Raw genomic sequence first — 16688 nt, 5'->3', positions numbered from 1 at the left:
CTATCTCCTGTTTGTTCAGTTTGGACTTCAGCACATCAAGTGGTATCATCCACATTAATTTGGGGACTTCACATATCAAATAAACCATCCAAGGAAATTCCTCACAGACATGCCCTGAGCTTTGTTCTCATGGGTAATTTTAAACTTTCTCAAGCTAAAAATTAACAGCAACAAGAAAGCTGTCAAGGCCTAAGATACCAAAATAAGAACAAAAAAGAGTTTCAAGATATATAGAGACAACCACCAACTTTTACAACATCTGCTGCAGACCTTCAGATCAGCCCTTAGAAATTGGTGGATATTTATTGCCTTAAGCCTGAAATAAGACTAACTGTCCTAACTAACTCTGTTTATCTACCATTGTGCTAATACCATATGACTCCTTATTCTATCCGTTATGTTACTATCATTTCTCCTTTCCAGTTTATCACTAATTGCTGGTATAGTAATCCTTGTAGGCAATCTCTCCCTGAACACCAGTAGATTAGGTATATCAAAACTTCTTGACTGTTTTATCCATTTTGCTCTGTCTGTGTCTCCTACTTCTTGTTCTTCCCCCTCTGTAATTCTGGAAATCCTGTCAGTTCCTCAACTGGAGATATTAGACAACAGGATATTTTTCTTTTCTAGCACGATGGCATCAAGACCAGTTAATCTCCTGCTTTAATAGTACTTTCCTTAGCCTTTTTGCTATATCATAGTGACTACCTGAATCCATTCAGCTAGGAACACTTGAATCAACTCACACCCCAAGAGGTTTAGTATTTCTTAATAAGTGGAAATAAAACATCTGCCTTGATGTCAGTGCTTCCAATATAACACTGTTAAGACTGACTCTCAGAACTGAGACCTGGCTTTGTACACTGTCATCAGGTATCTGATGTGTAACAGGGCACAACAAGTAAAGACTGAGTGAATATGCAATGAAAGTTCACACCAACCAATATGACATACACACACAAACTTGCAGCAATTCTGAACCATTTTCTCATTTCATATATATATTTTTCCGGGTAATCCATATACTACAGTGATTCGAGAAAGGTTTATGGAAAGGGAAGTTCTATTTGCTTGTTTGTTTTTGTTTTTCTGAGGTAGAGTCTCACTACAAGTTCCTGGTTGTCTTGGGACTCACTATTATACCAGGATGCCTTGAACTCCCAGAAATCTTTTGCCTTTCCTTTCCAATGCTAGGATAAAATGTGTTTTATGGATATTCTTGATGTGGATCCAGGACATTTCTAGAAAAGACAGGAAAGAAAAGTTACTTCCGATCAAGATCTTATTAGGCTTGTTATGTTCAATGCTATATCTAGATTTCCAGGATATCTACAACCAAGCAAGAAAAAACATCTATTACCATGGAGACATCCTAGGAATCACTTACTATAAATCTCTGTATTAATATTGTTACAGGATGTTTTATCTAATGTTAATGTATGAAATCTTCATAGTTTAATTTCATCCTCCCTCACCCCACACTTTGTAAGTTTAACAAATCTAAATTCCATTAAAATCCTCAAACTTAAAATTCTCCCAATCTTTGAACGTCTTCACATGTGCACAGTTAATTGACAGTTCTTATTTTAGGCTTCTGTTTGCCTGTGTTAAAAAATTAATTTTCAGTAATATCTTCCATCTCACTTATTATTTTTATAATAATGGAGATGACGATGACAAAATTAGCCATTGATTTAGCTGTCAGTTGAGGGACACTTCATTCATATTATAAAATGAAACAAAAACTCCCAAAATCTCTAAAAAAAGATTCTAGCAATAATATTGTCTCTGAAGTACATTAAGATACAAAATGGAATACAAAATATTAATGCATATTAATAAATTTTATAACTATATATATTAACATTAAAGATCATCAGGATCAACATCAGCATACACTAAAGAAGTCCTCTTAAAAATTTGCCATGTTGGTATAACTGTCTTTTGAGCTAAAGATAATTCCCTTTTTAAACTCACAACTGGGCTTGAAACCTGCTATGTGTTAACCACAGATACAGCATTTTATAAAGTTCTTCTAATCTGAATGAATTGTGGCAATTCTCTTAACTTTGGAAATTTTGTTTCTAGAAATAAAATAGCAGTTCTCTAAGTCTTTCATGTTTTGCTGAAGTAGGTGCCAGTCACTGTCTCCCAGAAAAATGCGCATTAATCTCCGATTACCTTCCATTCTTTAACTCAATGCTTACTGGTTAACCCTAGCCATAGCCAACTATGGGACAAAAAAAGAGAGGAGAATAATTTCAACCCCTTTCCAACTCCTTCCATTTTCTGCCCTGTCCCAAGCTTGTAAGCAAATAATGGAGATCTAATTCTTACAGAGAACTCCCCTGCAGTTTCCCAACCAATAACGATCTAGATAGAAGTGGAACCATTCATTACCTTGTATATATTTGTTTCCTTAGGTATTTTAACTACATTTTTTGGGGGGAGGAGAGTTGTTCTCCCATAGAATACAAGCATGTCTTAAATTCTGCAAGTCCAGTTATTAGCAAAGGAATTTTCAGAGTTTTAATCAGCTTTTCGTTAAATAACTTTCTCACTTCATCACCACTGCGTTTTGGCAGTAAGACTTTCTAAATCTTCTCTCCTCCTTGTAAACACCATTGAAAGAACCAGATGAAACCCATAACGTATATTGGAAAAATAGGTGGCTTAATGTATAGTGAAACACAAGCCTATGAGTGAGAGTGTTCAGTAATGGAAACAGCCACTATCATCAAGCACACTCAGTAGGGGTAAGAGGACTGATTGGAAAAGAGAACAGTGTTTTAATCAGCACTTATTTGGGTTTTATATTATTTTAGGAATATGCAGTTATTAAGAGAAGGTTTTAAATTTCCATGTGATTGACAGTCCCATTTGATTGACTCTTGGGGCAGGGGTAATGATAGGTCTTTTTTATTTATCAGAGGGTCTTCTATTAGGTAATACTCTTATAAGCCTTAAAACTCCTGGTCATGGATTAAGATAGTTTGCAATATCCTTTTAGGCAGTCCAGAATATCGTGTATCCTTGTAGGTTCAGATACATAGCTCAGGTCCCAGACCTATGACTAGTAATTAGAGCTTAGAAGTTTTTGTTCTTGGAATATAAGCTCTTGTTTTGTGATAATGCAAGGGTCGTGTTCCAATAACCTCCTAAGCCTAATACTCTCTAGATTTCTCACAATTTTGCTCTTTTTTATCAGCTAGACTTTACAGAAGTGGGTGACAAATTCCAGTCTGCTGGAACTCCCAGAGTCAAACATATAACCCAGCATCCTTAGATCTATGCCATCTGTTTCATAATTTGTCTCTTTCTACATAGAAACCCCATTTAAATCCTTTTGTTTTATTCAAAGGCAATGTATAATGTTCACATTTAATTGCAACCCATTTCTTTTGAACTCATGTCAAACAATGCAGTCTGTTGCTAAGGAAATGAATTGGTCTCTGAAAACTACATCAGAACCCCATTGTCGAGGACAGCATCCACGCAACTCATTCATTGTGGAGAAGTCATGCTGGTGGCTACATGGAACACTCACTGCTAAGTTCTAGTGTCTTTGATGCAGGAAGGAACTCTGAATACTATAGCAAGAGAAATATAAACACCAAAGCAGCCTCAAAACCTTTGACCTAGGGTATGTTCTGCCCCCAAGATATGCTAGTAAAGTGGTGGTACAAAACTCATGGGAGTAGCCAATCGATGTAAGGCCCACTCCACAAGACTGATCCTATACCTGAAAGAGCTTAAGTGACAAAGCGCCAGAGACTACATAACCCAGAGACATAGGGTAAAACAAAAAACTACTGCTCTAAAAAGGAGTATCAATAAAATGGCTCCAAATGACATATTGATGTACTTATAGATAAATGTCTTATTTAATCATCATTAGAAAAGTTTTCTTTAGAAGCACAGGTCACAAAAATGGATAGACCCAAAACAAGAGTTGAAAGCCAGTTGCCAGGAGCACCTACATACCTCAGAGCAGAGGTAAGACCACTTTTCTGCTCCAAGCCACCTGCCTGATGGAATCAGGAAAAACAAAGGCAGAAGTCCTCTGGGACAGGGCACTTCTGGTTTCTGGTTGTGCCTAGGATTGATCTGAACCAGTCACACAGCTTCTTGCACCCAAATCCTGTCGGGGAGAGAGGTGAACAACCAGAAGTTCAGACAATTCTGAGATTGCAGGACAATCTGCTGCTTCTGCCAACCTCTTGCGCATTCCTAACCCAACAGGAAACTGCATAGTGCCTCTGGATACAGGAATATAGGCACAGTCGGCAGCAGAAACCTTCATGGTCTGGTCTGCACCCTGAACTGATCTGAACTGAACTGGTCACATAGCTTTCTGTAACCATATCTCATGGGGGAGAGAGCTGGACCCTCAGAAGTGTGCACACTCCTGAAAATTCAGAGAAGACTACTATCTGCCCACATTCCTGACCAAAGAGGAAATCACCTAGTGCCATCTGTGACTCTTGGCACAAGTAACTAGGAACAGTCAGGGGCAAGACTCTTCCAGTCCCTGCCTGAGCCTAGAGCTAAAAACTAGTCGCCAGCTCTACATACCTCAAAACAGAGCTCTCTGTTCCCAGATCTGGCTAAAAGAAAACAGGTCTACAGGAATGCTGATATACAGGCTTACAGGAAGGACAAGCCATTGTCAGAAACAGCAAGACAAGCTAACACCAGAGACAAACTGATGGCAAGAGTCAAGCACAGGAACCTAAGCAACAGAAACCAAGACTATTTGGCATCATCAGAGCCCAGCTCTCTGACAAAAGCAAATACTGGATATCCAAACACACTGGAAAAGTAAGATTTAGATATAAAATCACATTTTATGATGATGATGGAGGACTTAAAGAAGGTCATAAATAACTCCCTTAAGGAAATACAAGACAACACAAGTAAAGAAATAGAAGCCATTAAAGAGGAAACACAAAAATTCCTGAGAGAATTACAAGAAAACGCAACCAAACAGGTGAAGGTATTGAACAAAACTTTCTAGGATTTAAAAATGTAAACAGAAAAAATTAAAAAAGCACAAAGGTAGACAACCCTGGAAATAGAAAACCTAGGGAAGAGATAAGGACTCATAGATGCAATCATCATCAACAGAATAAAAGAGATAGAAGAGAGAATCTCAGGGGCAGAAGATACCATAGAAAACATTAACATAATTATCAAAGATGATAGAAAATGCAGAAAGTTCCTAGCCCAAAACATACAGGAAATCTAGGACACAATGCAAAGATCAAAGCTAAGGATAATAGGTATAGAAGAGAGTGAAGACTCCCAACATAAAAGGCCAGTAAATACCTTTGAAAAAATTATAAAAGAAAATGTCACTAACCTAAAGAAAGAGATGCCCAAAAATATACAAAAAGCCTACAGAACTTCAAATAGATTGGGTCAGAAAAGAAATTCCTCCCACCATATAATAGTCAAAACACCAAATGCATGAAACAAAGAAAGAATATTAAAAGCAGTAAAGGAAAAAGATCAAATAACATATAAAGACAGACCTATCAGAATTACACCAGACTTCCCACCAGAGATTATGAAAGCCAGAAGATTCTGGGCAGACGTCATACAGACCCTCAATGAACACAAATGCCAGCCCAGGCTACTATATCCAGCAAAACTCTCAATTAACAGAGATGGAGAAACCAAGACATTCCATGACAAGACCAAATATATGCAATATCTTTCTACAAATCCAGCCCTACAAAGTATAATAGATGGAAACTCTAATACAAGGAGGGAAACTACACCGTAGAAAAAGATAGAAAGTAAACTCCTTACAACAAAGCCTAAGAAGAGAGATACACAAACATAATTCCACCTCTAGCAATGAAAATAACAGGAAAAAAACAATCACTATTCCTTAATATCTCTTAAAATCAGTGGACTCAATTCAAGAAGAAGGATGAGCAAAGTGCAGATGCTTTACTCCTTCTTAAAAGGGGGAAGAAAAATATTCATAGGAGGGGATATGGAGGGAGTGTTTGGAGCAGTGACTGAAGGAATAACCCTCAGAGCCTGCCCCAATGTGACAATATATATATTGTCACAAGACTAGGTAAAATTGATGAAGCTAAGAAGTGCATGCTGACAGGAACTGGATATAGATGTCTCCTGAGATACACAGCTAGAGCATGTCAAATATAGAGAGGAATGTTGGCAGCAAGCCACTGAATTGAGATCAGGACCCCCACTGGACAAATTAGAGAAAGGATTGAAAGAGCTGAAGGGAGTTGCAACCCCAGAAGAACAACAATGCCAACCAACTAGAGCTCCCAGGTCTAAACTACTACCCAAAGACTATACATGGACTGACCCATGGCTCCAACTGCATATATAGCAAAATAAGGCCTTGTTGGGCACCAATGAAAGGAGAAGCCCTTGGTCCTGCCAAGGTTGGACCCCCAATGTAGGACAATGTCGTGGTAGGTTGGTGGCAGGGAGGGCATTGGATGGGGAGGGGAACACTCTTATAGAAAAATGGGATGTGGATGGAATAGTGGGCTTATATCCAAGAAAACAGGAAAGATAATACATTTGAAATGTAAATTTTAAAAATTCCAAGAAAAAAACCTACTAACATTAATATAAAATTTATTAAAGTCCCATGATGTAAGAACAAAAAAATTCAGTTGAATTTCTAAATCTAAATTTGGGCAGTTCAGAAACTATGGCATATATAGCAATTTACTAGATAAAGTAGTTGATAAATTGTACCCAAAACTGCAAGATATTACTGAGATAAGATAATGGGAAATTTCATAGAAAACTGGGCATATTCACTATAGGTAATGTAAGAATAGTCAGTTATTAATCCGCTTAAACTCAAAGTAAATACAATAAATAAAATGGATAGACCCATAGCCAGACATGCTGAGAGAGAGAGAGAGAGAGTCTAAATAAGAAGTCACCATCAAATCCATTTCCTCAGAGCTCTTCTAATCCACCACAAGAGGAAGAGAGAGACTAATGACGAGGCATCAGAAGAATGAGGTCCTCTAAACTGAGCAAATGAGCAAAGTACATATGGGATCCCAGAAAATGAAGCCCCAAGCACAGGGCCAGTAGAGGTACACACCAGGTGCTCTGCATATATATTATAGCTTTTAGCATAGTATTTGTACTGGATTCTTGAGTATGAATGTGTAGGCCTCTGATTCTTATACCCGCTCTCTATGCTCTTTTCTTTCTGTTGGGTGGTCCTTTCCAGCCTTGATGCGATGGTTTTATTTTACTTTGTCATGATTGGTTGTTATTTCTTTGAACCTTTTTCTCTTCTAAAGATGGAATGGAAGTGGTGGATCCAGAGGGGAAGTGAGGGGAGAGAAACTGGGAGGAATAGGGGAAAACTGCAATAAAGATATATGAGAAAATAATCTATTGTACAATAAAATGATTTTTTTTAAAAAATCCAAAATTTAATCTTAAAAAAGTTTTATGCTGGCTTACTTTACAGGGGACTATAATAATTGGAGAATAGAGGAAAAGCATTTTACTTTCCTATGTTTTGGGGAATTACAAAGAGATACCTAGATATCCCACTCTCTTCAGACACCATAGGTTAAGTAAGTAGAATATTCAACAAAACTAACAAATACAAGAACATTTATCAAGTCGACATCCATGACTTCTGCCTACAACAATGTTTAATAAAATAGACTTTAATAGTATGTTTTTATTTTCTTTCTAATTTAAATTAAGTAAGTTAAATTAGTGAGGAAAGAATCCAGAGCAATGTTTCAACAGTTAAGGAAGCTGGCGTCTCCTTGAGAAGACCTGAGTTGATTGCCAGTGCCCATGTGACAGATCACAACTGTCTACAACTCTGGCTACCTTGGATCTGAAGCTCTCTTCTGGGATTTGTGGGTATTATTATACACACATGATGTCCTGTGTCCAGGCATTCATTCAGGAAATCACACATGTACACGTAATAAAAATAAATTATTGAAGGTCTTACAAATATAAGTTATGGAAAAAAATCTTCAATTATAGGAAAATACTTTAAAATAATATTCCTTGGATTATGACTTTTAAACATTTCAGTGTTTGGTATGAGTTAGTTCTAGATCCTTTATCTCTTCCAAGCAACCATTTCTTTCCTACCCGTCTTATTTTGTCTTCTGAGCACTTAATTTGGCATTGTACTTTTTCTACCTGGAAGGTGGAGAAAACCTTTGTGCCAACTATGTTGGCAACTTAGAGCGAGAAATTTTGTTAGTTTTCTTTCTGATTCTTTTTTCCCTTTCTTTTCCTTTTAGTTAATTAAATAATTAATTAGTAGCATGGTAAATTAATTCATGAACCTCACAAATGTTTGGCAAAAGTTTTACACTTGAGTTATGAATGTACAAACATCAGGGAGAAGATGATTTTTAATATATCAAATAGGTTACAGAAATACTCTTTCATTAAAGTTCAAGTTAGGATACAAAATAATAGTTTCCTTATAAGATTTTCATATATGTATATCATATTATGTTCTGACTCATTCCTGTCTTCCACTCTCTTGGCCCTTCTTTTCTGGTCTACTCCTTTTCCACAGTAGTCCTCTCTTACGTTTTCATGATCTAATTATTCTAACCATCTCTTTCTTCCAACTCTCCTACTTTAATCTTCTGCCAAATTTATCTGTCACTTAGTTAATGATCTCACTGCCCCTTTGCTCTGTGGAATCCCAATGTCAACGGGATGTATCTTTTGGAAGTTATAGTAAAGGTAGATTGGAATCTGAGTTTCAGCCTTACTGTCTCCCTCTCACCCTAGTGAAACTGGAAACACTTCTAATGTCACCCTATGGTTGCTTTTCTATGTGGGCACAGACAAAAAGAATGTAAAATGAATTATCTTATATTTTTCTTTTCCTACATTATATTAAATTATATTGATAGCCCTGATAGTTAAGTTTTTAGAATTATTATTTTAGCATATAAGGAAATGGATTTCTTTGTGACATTTTTAGTCACATACACCATTAGATTTGAATTTTTCTGCTCCTTTTCCCCATTTGTTCTTCATAGTCCTTGCTATCCCAATATTGATGGCCTCCTTTCTATCCCTAAGGAGATCTTTTTCTGTTTCTACATCTCAGGTTTGATTACTCCTGCTTCTCGTTATCCCATTGTCTTCCAATTCAGAACTATTGCTCTATTTCCACCGTCTGCATTCTACATTCAATAGACACAAACAAAAACATATTTGCAGTTTACAGTCTGACTTATTTCAGGTAAGATAGTAATATTCAGTACCATGACTTTTCATGCAAATATCATAATTTCATATACATTTAAAAAAAAACAGTTTATCTGTTACAGTTTGTTGTATCCATCCATTCAGGTACTGATGGGCAACTACCCTGGTTCTATGTCTTAGGTGTGATTAGCACAGAAACATGGAGGTGCAGAGATCTCTGTGCTGTGCTGATATAGACTTCTTTGGGTACATAACCATGAGTGGTATGGCTGTATCACATAGTAGGTCCACATTTTTTTGTGGTACATTCCTCCAGATTTCCAGTGTCTGTGCCATTTTAAGTTGCCAGCAGCAGTGTGAAAATATCCACCTTTTCCCACATGACTGTTAATAAATGTTTTTTGCTTAATGATTGATATTCTGAGGAGTGGAATTTCAAAGCAGATTTAACTTGCTTCTACCTAACGGCTAAGGATGCCACAAACTTTAAAATATTTATTGGCAGTCATTGCTTCTTTGGAGAACTGCCTGTTCAGTTCACTGGCCTGTTTCTTGACTGAGAGATTTATTATTTTGGCCTTTCTTTAAAATTCATTCTAGATACAAATCTCACATCAGATGTATACATGAAATATTTTTCCCATTCTGTCAATTATATCTAATCTTTTGTCATTTTGACATGATGCCACCATCAACAAATTTTATACTTGAGATCTCCCAATGTAGTCCTCAACACCCTCATGTTTTAGGTTAGTTCATAATTGTATGTGGGGCAGCATTTACAGCTATGGCTGGCCACAAGCACCTCTTGAGCTGAAGGTCAGACACATGTGTTAGGCTGCCTTTTTATTCATTTTGTTTTTGTTTGCTGTGCATAAGATTGTTCCATTTATGTCATTTCATCCTCAGGAAGTTATTTCCTGAGCTACTGAAGTATCCTTCAGAAATGTGAAAAAATTGCTAAAGATTTTATTTATGTGTGTATATGAATGCTGTATTTGCATGTATGCCTACACCCGAGAGTCGAGGGCACCATTGATTTGGTTTCACCTATGATTTCTTTTAGCAGATATGGAGTTGCAGATTTTATATGATATTTCAACTATTTTTAACTGAGTCTTGTACAAGGTCAGTGATAGAGATCTAGTTTTACTCTTTATTGTATATTTTTACCCCGTGTTTAATGTTTGGCTATTCTCTCTTGGAAGCCTGTTTCTTTCTGAAGAGGAGAGGGAGGGGGAGTGGATCTTGGAAAAAATGAGGTGAGGTGGGAACTGAAGAGTGGAGAGGATGTAAATAGTTGTCAGGATATATTGTATGAGAGACGAATCTACTTTCAACTAAATGTGGTTATTGAATTTTTCTCATCACCACATATGGAAGATGATCATTTTATTGTTTGTGTTTTAGACAGCTTTGTAAAAGGTTATATGAATGTGTCTATGTGTATATACTTCCAGGTCTTCTATTCTGCTAAACTGGTTGTACAAATTAATATTGGTTAAACTCAATATAGAAAGTCCTGTTGAAATTGAACAGGGATGTTGGGACTCTGCTAAAGATGATTGCTTTTTTGACACTGTGGATGTAAAATACAACTTACATTCCTGGTGCTACATTTAATAAGTATTGATTGATTCTATTGTAGGAACTCTCCTTAATTTTATTTCATATATTTGTATTCTATGCCTGTCAGTATTCACTGTAATTTAATATGTTCATGACATTGCAATTCATCTTCTTCTCTTTTTCTGTTTGATACCTGAATTTTCTGAAGATTTGCCATTCTTTCTACAAGAGAAAATACATATTTCCTGATAGTACATTTATGTCCTTAGAGATGAATATTATCTTGCAAATGAATAACAAGAAAAACAGAGTATTGACAAAATGATGATGACACAGTTAAAGAATGAATTGCTTTAATATCTCTAACATTATTGAAAAAATAATACATGGATTTGGTTAGTTACAATGTTAGATATGAGAGTTACCTTCTGGCTTGAATATATCAATATCTCTCATGTAATTGAATTTCTCTCACAAATATTTGCATCAATTTCTCCTATTTTATACACCGGAGGGTTCATCTGATACACACACACACACACACACACACACACACACACACACACACACACGACGTATGGTATTTCTATTGTATTCTTGACTTAAAGTTCTGTTTACCTTAGTTAAAATTTGAGATTATCTATGTTTATTTACAATAAGAAAAGATGAATTTAATGTCTAATTGTGTATTTTTAATCACTTCCAGTTTCTAGCTGGCACCTGAACCTCACTGATCCTGATCCTCAGATTCCTGCTTCCAAAACCCATAGGAGAGAGAGCTGGTCACCCAGACATGTGGGCACGCCTGAGACTGCAGGGCAGGAGAGAACAAGAGTACTGCCTACCTTTGCCCACATCCCTGGCCCAAGCAGAGACTGTATAGTCCCTCTGAGAACAGGAAGATAAGGACACTCAAGCTGCAGGAGCCCTGCAGTCCAGACTAAGACTGGATCTGATGAACCCCGGTCAAAGAGCTCCCTGGACCCAAGTCACATGGGAGGGAGAGCTAAACCTTCAGAGGGGCAGACATTCCTGGGAATCCAGAGGAGATTACTCTCTGCCCACATTTCTGACCCTAGAGTAAAACGCTTAGAACCATCTGGGCCCCATGTGCACAGGGACCCGGAAGAAGGAGGGGTAGGTCCTTCTGACTGCTGCCCTCACAGAGAGCTGAAACCCAGTCCCAAGAAGCAACTTCAGAACTGAGACCAGAGGTAAGACCAACTTTTCTCTTCCAAGTAACCTGCCTGGTAGACTCAGGACACATGCCCACAGGAACAGTTGATGACAAGTAGACAGGAAAAACTACACGCCTGACAGCAGAACACTCTATTCCCATAACTGGCTAAAAGAAAAGAGGAAAACAGGTCTACAGTACACCTGACACACAGGCCTACAGGATGGTCAGCCACTGTCAGAAACACCAGAGACAACCTGATGGCAAGAGGCAAGTGCAGGAACCCAAGCAACGGAAACAAGGACTACATGGCATAATCAGAGTCCAATTCTCCTACCAATGCAAACACTGAATATCCAAACACACCAGAGAAGCAAGATCTAGATTTAAAATCACATTTTATCATGATGATGGAGGACTTTAAGAAAGTCATAAATAACTCCCTAAAGGAAATACAGGACAACACAAGTAAACAACTAGAAGCCCTTAAAGAGGAAACACAAAATTCCCTTAAAGAACTACGGGAAAAAACAACAAAACAGGAGAAGGAAATGAACAAAACCATCCTGGAGTTAAAAATGGAAATAGAAACAATAAAGAAAGCACAAAGGGAGACAACCCTGAAGATAGAATACCTAGGGAAGAGATCAGGAGTCATAAAAGTGAGCATCACCAACAGAATACAAGAGATAGACGAGAGAATCTCAGGAGCAGAAGATTCTTTAGAAAACATCGACACAACTGTCAAAGATAATGTAGAACAGAAAAAGTGACTAGACCAAAACATACAGGAAATCCAGGACACAATGAGAAGATCAAACCTAAGGATAATAGGTATAGAAGAGAGTGAAGACTCCCAGCTCAAAGGACCAGTAAATATCTTCAACAAAATCATAGGAAATCTTCCCTAACCTAAAGAAAGAGATGCCCATAAACATACAAGAAGCCTATGGAACTCCAAATAGATTGGGCCAGAAAAGAAAATCCTCCCATCACATAATAGTTAAAAAACCAAATGCACAAAACAAAGAAAGAATATTAAAAGCAGTAAGGGGAAAAGGTCGAGTGACATATAAGGCAAACCTATCAGAATTACACAAGACTTCTCACCAAAGACTATGAAAGCTAGAAGATCCTGGAGAGATGTCAAATAGATCCTAAGAGAACACAAATACCAGCCTAGGTTACTGTATCCAAAAAAAACTCACAATTAACATAGATAGAGAAACCAAGATATTCCAAGATAAAACCAAATATATGCAATATCTTTCTACAAAACCAGCGCTACAAAGGATAATAAATTGTAAAGCCCAACACAAGGAGGCAAGCTACATTCTAGCAAAAGCAAGAAGCTAATCTTTTGCAACAAAACAAAGAGAAGCACACAAACAGAATCTCACATCCAAATATGAAGATAACAGGAAGAAACAATCACTATTCCTTAATATCTCTCAACAGAAATGGACATAAACCCCCCCAAAGAAGACACCAATTAATAAAATGGATACATAATGAGGACCTAGCATTTTGTTGCCTACAGGAAACACACTTCAGAGACAAAGACAGACACTATCAGAGTAAAAGGCTGGAAAACAACTTTCCAAGTCAATGGTCTGAAGAACCAACCTGGAGTAGCCATTCTAATATTGAATAAAATCAATTTTCAACCAAAAGTAAGTCATCAAAAAAAAGATAAGGAACGACACTTCATATTCATCAAGGGAAAAATCCACTAAGATGAACTCTCAATCCTCAGTACATATGCTCCAAATACCTACATACATAAAAGAAAGCTTACTAAAGCTTAAAGCACACATTGACCTCACACAAAAATAGTAGGAGATTCAAATATCACAGTCTCATCAATGGACAGATCATGGAGCAGAAATTAAACAGAGACATATACAGACTAACAGAAGTTATGAACCAAATGGACTTAACAGATATTTATAGAACATTCTATCCTAAAACAAAAGGATATAGCTTCTTCTTACCACCTCATGGTACTTTCCCCAAACTTGACCATACAATTGGTCACTAAACAGGCCTCAGCAGATACAGAAAGATAGAAAGAATCCCATGCGTCCTATCAGACCACTTTGGTCTAAGGCTGCTCTTCAATACCAATAAGGAAAGAACATCCAAATATGCATGTAAGTTGAACAATGCTCTACTCAATGAAAACCTGGACAAGGAAGAAATAAAGAAAGAAATTAAAGACTTCTTAGAATTTAATGAAAATGAAGGTATATCATACCCAAACTTATGGGACACAGTGAAAGCTGTGCCAACGGGAAAACTTATAGCTCTGAGTGCCTGCAGAAAGTAACTGGAGAAAGTAAATATCAGCAGCTTGACAGCACACCTTAAAGCTCTAGAACAAAAAGAACCAAAAATACCCAGGAGAAGTAGAAGGCAGGAAATAATCAAACTCAAAGCTTAAATCAACCAAGTAGAAACAAAAAAAAAAAAAACTATACAAAGAATTAACAGAACCAAAAGCTGGTTCTTTAAGAAAATCAAAAGGATTGATATACCCTTACCCAGTATAACCAAAGGGCACAGAAAGTATATCCAAATTAACAAAATCAGAAATGAAAATGGAGACATAACAACAGAGCCAGAGGAAATTCAAAAAATCATCAGATCCTACTAAAAAAGCCTATATTCAACAAAATTTGAAAATCTGGAGGAAATGATCAATTTCCTAGACAAATACCAGGTACCAAAGTAAAATCAGGACCAGACAAACACTTTAAACAATCCCATAAGTCCTAAAGGAATAGGAGTCATTAAAAGTCATTAAAAGTCCCAATCAAAAAGAGCCCAGGTCCAGATGGGTTCAGTGCAGAATTCTATCAGATCTTCATAGAACAACTCATACCAATACTATCCAAACTATTCCACAAAATTGAAGCTGACAAAGTGCTACCGAAATCCTTCTATGAAGCCACAATTATTCTTAGAGCTAAACCACACAAAGACCCAATAAAGAAAGACAACTTCAGACCAATTTCCCTTATGACTATTGATGCAAAAACACTCAATAAAATTCTTGCAAACTGAATCGAAGAACACATCAAAACAATCATCCACCATGATCAAGGCTTCATCCCAGGTATGCAGGGATGGTTTAATATACAGAAAACCATCAACGTTATCCACTATATAAAAAACTGAAAGATAAAAACCACATGATCATTTCATTAGATGCTGAGAAAGCATTTGACAAAATTCAACACCCCTTCATGATAAAAGTCCTGGAAAGAATTCAAGGTCCATACCTAAACATAGTAAAATCCATATACAGCAAACCAGTAGCTAACATTAAACTAAATGGAGAGAAACTTGAAGCAATCCCACTAAAATCAGGGACTAGACAAGGCTGCCCACTCCCTCCCTACTTATTCAATATGGTTCTCGAAGTCCTAGTCAGATCAATCAGACAACAAAAGGAGATCAAAGGGATACAGATTGGAAAGGAAGAAGTTAAAATATCACTATTTGCAGATGATATGATAGTATACTTAAGTGACACCAAAAGTTCCACCAGAGAACTGCTAAACCTAATAAACACCTTTAGCAAAGTGGCAGGGTATAAATAAGTAACCTTCCTCTACACAAAAGAGAAGCAAGCTGGGAACAACACTAGGAAACAACATTCTTCAAAGTAGTCACAACCAATATAAAATACCACAGTGTGACTAACGAGGCAAATGAAAGATCTGTATGATAAGGACTTAAAGACTCTGAAGAAAGAAATTGAAGATCTCAGAAGATGGAAAGATCTGCCATCCTCATGGATTGGCAGGATTAATATAGTAAAAATGGCCATTTTGCCAAGTGCTATCTACAGATTCAATGCAATCCCCATCATAAATGCAATCCAATTCTTCAGAGAGTTAGACAGAACAATTTGCAAATTCATCTGGATTAACAGAAAACACAGGATAGCTAAAACTATCCTCAACAATAAAAGGACTTCAGGGGGAATCACTATCCCTGAACTAAAGCAGTATTACAGAGCAGTAGTGATAAAACCTGTATGGTATTGGCACAGAGAAAGGCAGATAGACCAGTGGAATAGAATTGAATACCCAGAAATGAACCCACACACCTGTGGTCAGTTGATTTTTGACAAAGGTGTCAAAACCATTTAATGGAAAAAGTTAGCATTTTCAGCAAATAATGCTGGTTCAACTGGAGGTCAGCATGTAGAAGAATGCAGATTGATCCACTTTTATCACCTTGTACAAAGCTTAAGTCCAAATGGATCAAGGACCTCCACAGCAAACCAGATATACTCAAACTAATAGAAGCAAAAGTGGAGAAGAATTTCGAACATATGGCACTGGAGAAATTTTCCTGAACAAAATACCAATGGCTTATGGTCTAAGATCAAGAAATGGCAAATGGGGTCTCATAAAGCTACAAAGACTCTGTAAGGCAAAGAACACTGTCATTAGGACAAAACGCCAACCAATGGATTCAGAAAAGACCTTTACCAATCCTACAACTGATAGAGGGCTTATATCAAAGTATACAAAGAACTCAGGAGGTTAGATTTCAGGGAGACAAAAAACCCTATTAAAAATGGGGTTCAGAGCTAAACAAAGAATTCACAGCTGTGGAATGCTGAATGGCTGAGAAACACCTAAAGAAATGTTCAACATCTTTAGTCATAAGGGAAATACAAATCAAAACAACCCTGAGATTC

The sequence above is a fragment of the Rattus norvegicus genome, chromosome 2 (genome assembly GCF_036323735.1).
Source record: "Rattus norvegicus strain BN/NHsdMcwi chromosome 2, GRCr8, whole genome shotgun sequence".
In the NCBI taxonomy this organism is placed as follows: domain Eukaryota; kingdom Metazoa; phylum Chordata; class Mammalia; order Rodentia; family Muridae; genus Rattus; species Rattus norvegicus.
This window is presented reverse-complemented; position numbering follows the sequence as displayed.